Raw genomic sequence first — 8,963 nt, forward strand, 5'->3', positions numbered from 1 at the left:
TTTTTTTTTTTTTTTTTTTTTTTTTTTTTTCTGGTTTGTGGTTCTTCTACTTTTGATTATGTATTTCATTTGATTCTTTTCATTATTTCGATTAATTTTTTTCTAACGTTTATGTTAAGCAATTCTTATTCATTTTTGAGTTTATGTCAATTGCCATGAAATCTGAGTAGTGAACTAAAGTTTATAAAGATGATAGGCGTTCTTAATCGATTATGATGTTTTAGATTGATTTTTTTAATGAAATTTCCCTTATGGACTAGTGTTCTTAATGCTAATTTCGAACTAAGAGATTGAGATTAGATCTTAAACATTTCCACCCCGAGGGGTGCTTGATGAAATGTCTGAATTAACTAATGCCAGATATTTGCTCACTTCGCCTAAAAGATTAAATGTGTAAGGAGTTTATTGACATGAATGAACTGATTATTATTGCATGTTTGATTATGTTTCTCCAATGAGAGTTGGGTAAGGGAGTAATAAATTCAGAGTAGCTTATGCCAAGAGATTGGATTAGTTATAGCTTTGATGTTCATTGTCTAGGAAATAGCTTGAATGCGGCTTGTAAAACATTTTAAGTTGATTAACGATACCTATGATCCAATTACTCCATCATTACGAGCTTTTGTATCTTCATCATTTACAACTTATTATCAACTCGATCACCAACCCAATCATGAAATCGATTGCTTGATTGTGTGGTAATTTGAGTTGTTCTTGATTTTTGTTCTTATTTGCTTATAACCCGAACTGGTACACGATTGCTTGCATAGTGTACCATGGTCGAGTAGTTCTTAGTTTCTATTTTCTGTTCTATGTTCACCTTATGTTGTTAGCATATACACCTGTTATTGTTTGGCTTGACTTGCTTGTTATTGATTGCATCTTATCTGCTAGCATAACAACCATTTAGATTAATAACCCTTTGTATTGCAACTGCATAAGGGAATTGATATCCTGGTGTAAAAAGCCTACTATCAATGACTCTACACCATCGAGACTAGTAGTCTCATATTGTGATGTGGATTCCACACCATCATCAATCTCAGCCACCTAATCATTGACGACAGTTAATGAGGCAGACATCATTGCAACTCATTATTAGTTATATGAGGGTCGCTTACATACCTTTGTCATTTCTATGTCCTCAATAGTATGGGTTCGGCTACTACTCTCAGTCTCTGGCTCCCCTTCGTTGTGTAAGTGAAATCCGATTAGTACATGACATAATATGGAGTGTACACAATGTATTTATTTACTTCTGTCTCCTTGATCGATTCCCCTCTGCTTTGTTGCTCTTCGGTTTTGATTGGAGGTCCACCTTCTACTATATACTCCCTGCAGATATTTTTGAGGACTGTTGCAGATAGACCATACTCCCCTAATATATGATCATATTATATACCATCACTGATTCCACCACCATCCTCCATGTTATCATTATCAGGTTTACGACTACATTGACCTTCTGTTGACTCCTTGGCTGTTTGTTTGCGTCATGTTGAGCTCTCTTTCCTTCATCATCTTCTAGTGTGGTTTCGTATGATGGTGCTTTCTCCTTTACAATATACCTTCCTATCCAGCTCTTCTAGAATTTCAGCCTTGAGAATTATGTGCTCCTCTTTAATCAACCTCCTCAATTTCGAGAAACTGGCGGTGATTGTTTAGGTAGCCGCATCAGAACTTCCACTTGTCGTAGTATGTTCATTTTCCATATCATCATCTCTCATGAAGGTTACTTTTGAAGTACCTTTCTTTTTTTACTTTAGCGAGGAACGGCTTAGAGGCTCCGTCTCCTTTTCCACACTCTTCTTCTTACGCAACCTACTCACTTTTTCCTTCAATGACCCTGAGAGGACGTCATCTTCTCCCATGATCTCAACATGAGGATCGTTTCTCTTCTTTTTATCTTTTTCTCATTCACCCGGGATACAAAATCACCTACCAGGTGTGAACCACCATATCGGTTACGTAAGACTTCTAGGTTGGTGTACGGCTTTTTTTTTACTGTCTTAGATATCATCTAGTTGGCTCCAACAACAAAGTCTGCATCTATGAATGGATGCTGGAGTGCAATATAATTTTGGAGTATGTGAACTTAGTTTTACGTTGTCTCATCCTCCCATAACAACTCCGACTCATTGATATAGTCCACAACATCTAATATGTGGTGTACAACCAGCTATATAACAAATACAACCTAACATTAAAATCGAAGTTCTACCAGTAATATTGTACAAATGTTTAAAATAAAATAGATGCAAAACTTTATTTTATATAGTACAGTTCAATAACAACATACCTCTGGAAGGGATTCTACAGCATAAATTGACTCCTCAATCAAGAGTGTTACAGTAGATGTACAGCCAGTTGGGTTTTCTAGAAACAAAGTCATGTCTTCCGCATTTGGTTTCTTTGTCTTCAGCAAAGATATTGCCTCAAACGCTAAGAGTTGTAAATGAAGAGGGAACCCGTAACATGCACTGTTCGACTGCCTCAAACTTGAAATGAAATATGTCTTCAAGAAGGAGAATCTTCCCCATGAATAAGCAAGGAAAGATTCCTGGTCTACTAACATCTCCATGAAATCTGGTGATATTTCTAGTGTCTTGTAGGAGCAAATAAGCAACCTGTCAACAATGATGAGAAAGGCGAATGGTAGCCTTTTCCACGAACCATTATCTTCTTTCTCTAGCTTGTTAACTTGTTAACCAAATTGTTGACAATCATGTTGTTACATTTGTTCCCAAATAGGTAATCCCACATAATTCTCTTCGTTGTCTAGGGGAAGTTGTGGGTGGACTAGGTAGCGGTCTACATCTTAGGCCAGTAATTATGTGGAATTCACAAAGTGAATACCTGAAACTGAAAGGCTTGCCACCAAATGCAATCCACATTTCATGTTTCTTCTTTGTTACTAGTTGCTGCGATAGAAGGCCATGTATGACCTTTACAGAGTTTGACGACATCTGCATGGGCAGGATGAAAAGTTTATTAAACTGTGATCCCCATAATTTAGCCATTTCTGGAATCTTCTCTCCCAATATTGAAACCAATGTTCAAATAAGATATGGTTTTGAGTATATGTTCAACCTTCCTCCTTGAGGGTACAGCCCCACAGGAAATAGTCGTGTAGGTAGTGTACGCCACTGTAGGTCTTCCTCAGACATCATCAAATTTTTGTTTTCATCCATAGCTACACAAGAATTATGAAATTTTCAGAAAATTAGTTTCCTCTATCTACTGAAATTAGAGAGAAATATATATAGGGATACAACGTCTAACTGTTTAAATTTTTTTCCCCACAAAGCAGTTACCAATCGAGAAATGTGATCGGACCAATTTAACCGTTTCAAATATAGATTCTCTATAACCGCTTAAAAAATCGGAAGAAGCCATCAGTAGTGGGTCACCAGTTTTACAAAATAATACTTGCATTTCTGGCAAAGTAAGCTCCTCCACCTGCATGCACCAGAGAAGGTGCCGCAGTTTTTTCATGTGTTGAAGACCATCTCGAATGATATGGGTCCGATGGATTGTCAGAAATATTAGAATTGAAAGGCCCATTTATTGAGTCCGCGAGGGGTTCTGCAAACCTAGATGAACTCATGCGTTTGTTGTCGGCCATGGCTCCAGTAAAAGTTAGAAACGAATAACAGAAGTTGAAAGGGAGAAAATCGAAAGGTCATAGAAAGGTTTACAGTCCTTGGTGATATTAACAATGTTTTTTAATATTCATTTTATTAAGCCACAAATTTAATTAATTTCATTGTGTTTTTAATTAATTTCATAGACACTGATTAAATAGTACTTTCTGATTTAATTTATGGGAAAATTTCATAAAAAGTCAGACTTTTTATTTTGGTTGAATTAAAGTCTGAACTTTGTATATGGTGAATTAAATGTCGAATTGTTTGTTGACTTACCTTTAAAATCTCCAACTATTGTTGACTCGGCCAATTTGAGCACGACGTTAAGTCACTAAGCGGAGGAATTAAACGCAGTTAAGTTTCTGTCAATGCAACCGTTAATAGTTAAACCACAGTCGTTTTAAGCAAAACGAAAACCCCAAATCATAATTCAGTTATATCTTTCTCAGAACCCTAAAAATTAAAAACCCCCAAATGTAAATCTTCTTCTTCAATTCTTCGATTCGTCTCTATTTCTTTTCGATACCTCTTTATTTCTTCTCACTTTCATCCGATTTTGATTTATTCTTCCAATTACTATGAGTTCTAGCTCGGAGACATCAGTGATAATCGGTGATCGTGGATTGCCCTTGAAGTGTGTTTGTGGATTACGTGTATTGAAATTTACATTAAAAAACTCAAGATAATCCTGGACGCCCGTTCTTCCGTTGCATTGACAAGCGAGATGCAAGCTCGTGGACAAGCAAGAGAGATGTAAGTGCAAGGTCATAGTTTTTTTATGTTGTTTCTGTGTGTTATGGTAATGGTAATTTTGTTTGTTATGCATTAGAGTCACTTTTTTAAGTGGGTCGAGGATGCTGTCTATGTGGAAGTTGAAAATGCATTACCAAAACTAGGAATCACGGCAAATGAGATTGTCAAAGCCAAAGCTGAGTTAATTGAGCTCAATGTTTCTATGCAAGAGTTGAAGAAAGATGCAATGCAAAGGAAAAGAGACATCTGCAAGCTTAAACTGTTGTGGAAATTGTGTTTTCTGTGGCTTTGTGTAATGACAATTTTCATTGTTTACCTAATGGTTGGTAAAGTAAAACAACCCAAGTTTTTTCTCGGTTATTAGTGTTGTTTACCGTTATGTTGGTTTGTATGGTTGGTAATGAAATCAGTTTGTTTCGTTGAAAGAGTTAGAGATGGTTCATTCATAATAAAAGACAGAGTTATGGTTCATTCAAAATAAAGGGGTTACTAAACAAAAAAAGAGACATCATTCATGGTCTAACATAACTCATGTGACAACAAAAGAAACATAACTCACGGTCTACAAACTACAAAATAAATCATTCATCCCAACTTGAGCAATGAAACCATGATGTCCAACCTCCCGACGCTGGTTGCCTCTGTGGTGCTTGTTGTTCCCATTGTGGTTCTGAAGGTATTGGTGTTGGAGTCCTATGTACTTGCCTTTTGGGTGCTGGCATTTGTGACCCTTGAGAGGGTTGTGATCTTTGTTGAGGTTCCCACTGTGTTGTTTGCGGTTGTGGTGCTGGCATATGTGATCCTTGAGAGGGTTGTGATCCTTGTTGAGGTTCCCACTGTGTTGTTTGCGGTTGTGGTGCTGGCATATGTGATCCTTGAGAGGGTTGTGATCCTTGTTGAGGTTCCCACTGTGTTGTTTGCGGTTGTGGTGCTGGCATATGTGATCCTTGAGAGGGTTGTGATCCTTGTTGAGGTTCCCACTGTGTTGTTTGCGGTTGTGGTGCTGGCATATGTGATCCTTGAGAGGGTTGTGATCCTTGTTGAGGTTCCCACTGTGTTGTTTGCGGTTGTGGTGCTGGCATATGTGATCCTTGAGAGGGTTGTGATCCTTGTTGAGGTTCCCACTGTGTTGTTTGCGGTTGTGGTGCTGGCATATGTGATCCTTGAGAGGGTTGTGATCCTTGTTGAGGTTCCCACTGTGTTGTTTGCGGTTGTGGTGCTGGCATATGTGATCCTTGAGAGGGTTGTGATCCTTGTTGAGGTTCCCACTGTGTTGTTTGCGGTTGTGGTGCTGGCATATGTGATCCTTGAGAGGGTTGTGATCCTTGTTGAGGTTCACACTGTGTTGCTTGTGGTTGTGATTCTCCTTGTGATTGTGCTTGTCCTTGTCCAAACAATGCATTCCTTGGTTCCGATATAAACCAAGAAATTTAAATTTAACATACATAAACTGAGAAATTGTTGTGTTAACATACATAAACCAAGAAATTAAGGACAAACCTGGTCCTTCCTTGGTCGACCTCTTGGCCTTTTCGGTTGATCTGCTACAAGATAGTCGATTATGACCTTGTTTGCAGTTTGTACATGTCATTACTCTACCTTGTCGTGATAATCTGGTGGTGCTTGAAGAGGTAGTTTCAAATCTTCCCTTCTTCATAACATGGCTAGGAGGTCTACCACGATTGCCTTTTCTCCATGGTGGTTGCAAAACTCCTAATCAATTCATCCTAGGCCACTCAGTCTGACATTGAACAGGCGCAATATCATCTTCATAAGTTTTCTGCCACATTTTTGTTGTGTACCAGTCGCTGACATAATCTTCAACCTTCTTTTTTTTTTGCTATGATAACAGAAGCAGCATGGACGCATGGGATTCCAGTCATCTGCCACTTAATGCATCCACATGTGCGATCATTCATATCTACACAGTAAGTATCATCATGCAACTCCAACTCTTGTCTATCATTCCTAGCCATGCTTCTTATGCAAAACTGTGACCCTTCTATCATTTATTCTATCTCGAAATGTGCTCTCTTCGTGAATCTTGTCTATAATATGCCTTTTCTGATTTCTAACCATACATTGTCTCCTAATATCCTCAAGCATTTCTAGTAAAGGTTCCTCCTAGCTTGGCGTATGGTTCTATTAAATGATTCACTCAGGTTGTTCAAGTTATCATTGCAACATGTGCCTACTCTGAAAAAAGCTCTAGACCATATCTCTGGCTTAGTTTTTAATAAGGAAGCAAAAGTACCTGGATTGTATCTCTGCAATGCTGCCATATTCATATTGTATTTTCCAATGCGAGCAATCTTCCAAAACAGACGTTGTAGTTCCATATCATGACTATCCCTCTTCCAATTCTCCATAATATGTTTAGCACACTGACGATGTTCTACTTGGGGAGAATGCTATAGATAGCTTTCACAAGAACCTGCAAAATAAATAACCTTAGTTAAAAGACAATATAAACACAAAAAAACATATATCAAACAGAAATATACTTACTGATTGCTTGTCGTATAGTATAGCTATTTTGCTTCCATCCCCAAGACCCAAATTAGAAGAGAGTAACCTCATAAACCAGTCCCATTTGTCATCATTCTCAATCTCAACCACTGCCCAAGCAATTGGGACTATCCTATTGTTTCCATCTCTTCCAACTGCAGCTAATAGATGTCCCTTTATATCCCATTTTAAGAAAGCACCATCTATTCCTAATATGGGTCTACATGTTTGCTTCCATGCATCTCATTGTGATTTTAAACACACAAATAGACGATATAACCGTTGCAAGCTTCCCGCTGTTGGCCCTGGAATAGTCTCAACCTCAAAAATTCACGATTCATTTGATCAGAGAATTTCAGCTTGATAATCCCAAATGCGTGAAAAGTGTTCTTGATGACCAGCACTCGTTTCTCGCCTAAGTCTTGATTTTTCCTTTGAGCACTGTTCTTCACTAACTTCCAGATTGTATTCTCTCTTAATCTCTGCTTTCATCTCTTGTTTGGTGATCTTTGGGTTGTTTTCTTAACCTCTCTAAAAATAACGAAGCTATTGTTCCTCGCTTTAGCATGTGACTGTAACCTGACCTCACACATCTATGCTTATCATCATACTGATTTATTTGCATCTTGTGTTTCTTCTTATCTTAGCACAATAGTATCTCCATAGGCACTTACCTTTCTCGTCAACATAAGTACATCTTGCCTCAATCTTCATAGCTTGTGATCTATACAACTTAATTTCATATCTAGTTTTAAGAGAGTACCTCAAAACAGCAAGCTTGAAATCATCTGGAGACCTAAACGTTTTCCCTAAATGCAGCAGCTCTTCAGGATCTTCATGTTCGACATTATCGCCTTCAACATTATCTTCGTCTTCACTATCAAATAAAGGATCTGGAATCTTCTCTTCTTCCCAAATATCATCTCCACTATCTGCATTGGTCAAGTCTTCCTCATCTCTTGCATTCTCTCCAAATTGATTCACTGCCTCTTCACAAAAAACTTCTTCTAAACCAAGACAATTTCTATCCATATCGCCAGTATCTTCATACCCAATACCATCACAATCTTCTTCTCCTACAACCTCACAGTCATCTTCACTAACATCGTCACGGTTTTTCTCACCAGCAGCATCACCAGCAAACAGTACAAGAGCATTCCTTACACCATCAGTCAATTTGGGAGAAGTCAAGCCGGGAGCAGTCAATTCGGGAGCAGCCAAGCTGGGAGAAGTTGATCCGACTTTGTCTCATGTCGATTCCACATCAACCCTCTTTCGTTTAGGAGGATGACGCGTAGAGAGCTTCTTTTTTTTTCACCATTACTTAACGATTAAAAAGAATAGATGAAATCGAAGAAGAATCGAAGAATTGAAGAAGATGATTTACGATTTGGGGTTTTTTAATTATTAGGGTTCTAAGCAAGAGATAACTGATTTATGATTTGGGGGTTTTCGTTTTGCTTAAAACGACTGTGGTTTAACTGCTAACGGTTTCATTGACAGAAACTTAACCGCGTTTAATTCATCCGTTTAGTGACTTAACTTTGTTCTCAAATTGGCCGAGTCAACAAAAGTTGGAGATTTAAAAGGTAAGTCAACAAACAATTTGACATTTAATTCACCATATACAAAGTTCAGACTTTAATTCAACGAAAATGAAAAGTTCAGGCTTTTTATGACATTTTTCCCTTTAATTTATTTGTCCCAATGTATGGTTATAATTTGAGTTATGTTTCGTTAACATATGACCAACGCCCATCTAATGTTAAACCCCTTATTTTTGTCGCAGAACTTCAATTCAATATTTTGTTTATATATTCGAACCTGTTCACCGGCTATAATTGTCTAGTTGACACCGTATATTACAACCTTGTCATATTTCACATTAATTTGAATATATTACTAAACCAGTTGGCACACGAAATTACAATCTTCTCATATGGCACATGAAGTTACGATATTACAAAACCTATTGACAGAGTACATGGATACAGTCGGAAGAAGGATCCTACATAGGGTAAACCGAAGCTGAAGGATAATTGGCTGAACACCTCT

The sequence above is a fragment of the Camelina sativa genome, chromosome 14 (assembly GCF_000633955.1).
Source record: "Camelina sativa cultivar DH55 chromosome 14, Cs, whole genome shotgun sequence".
Taxonomy (NCBI): Eukaryota; Viridiplantae; Streptophyta; class Magnoliopsida; order Brassicales; family Brassicaceae; genus Camelina; species Camelina sativa.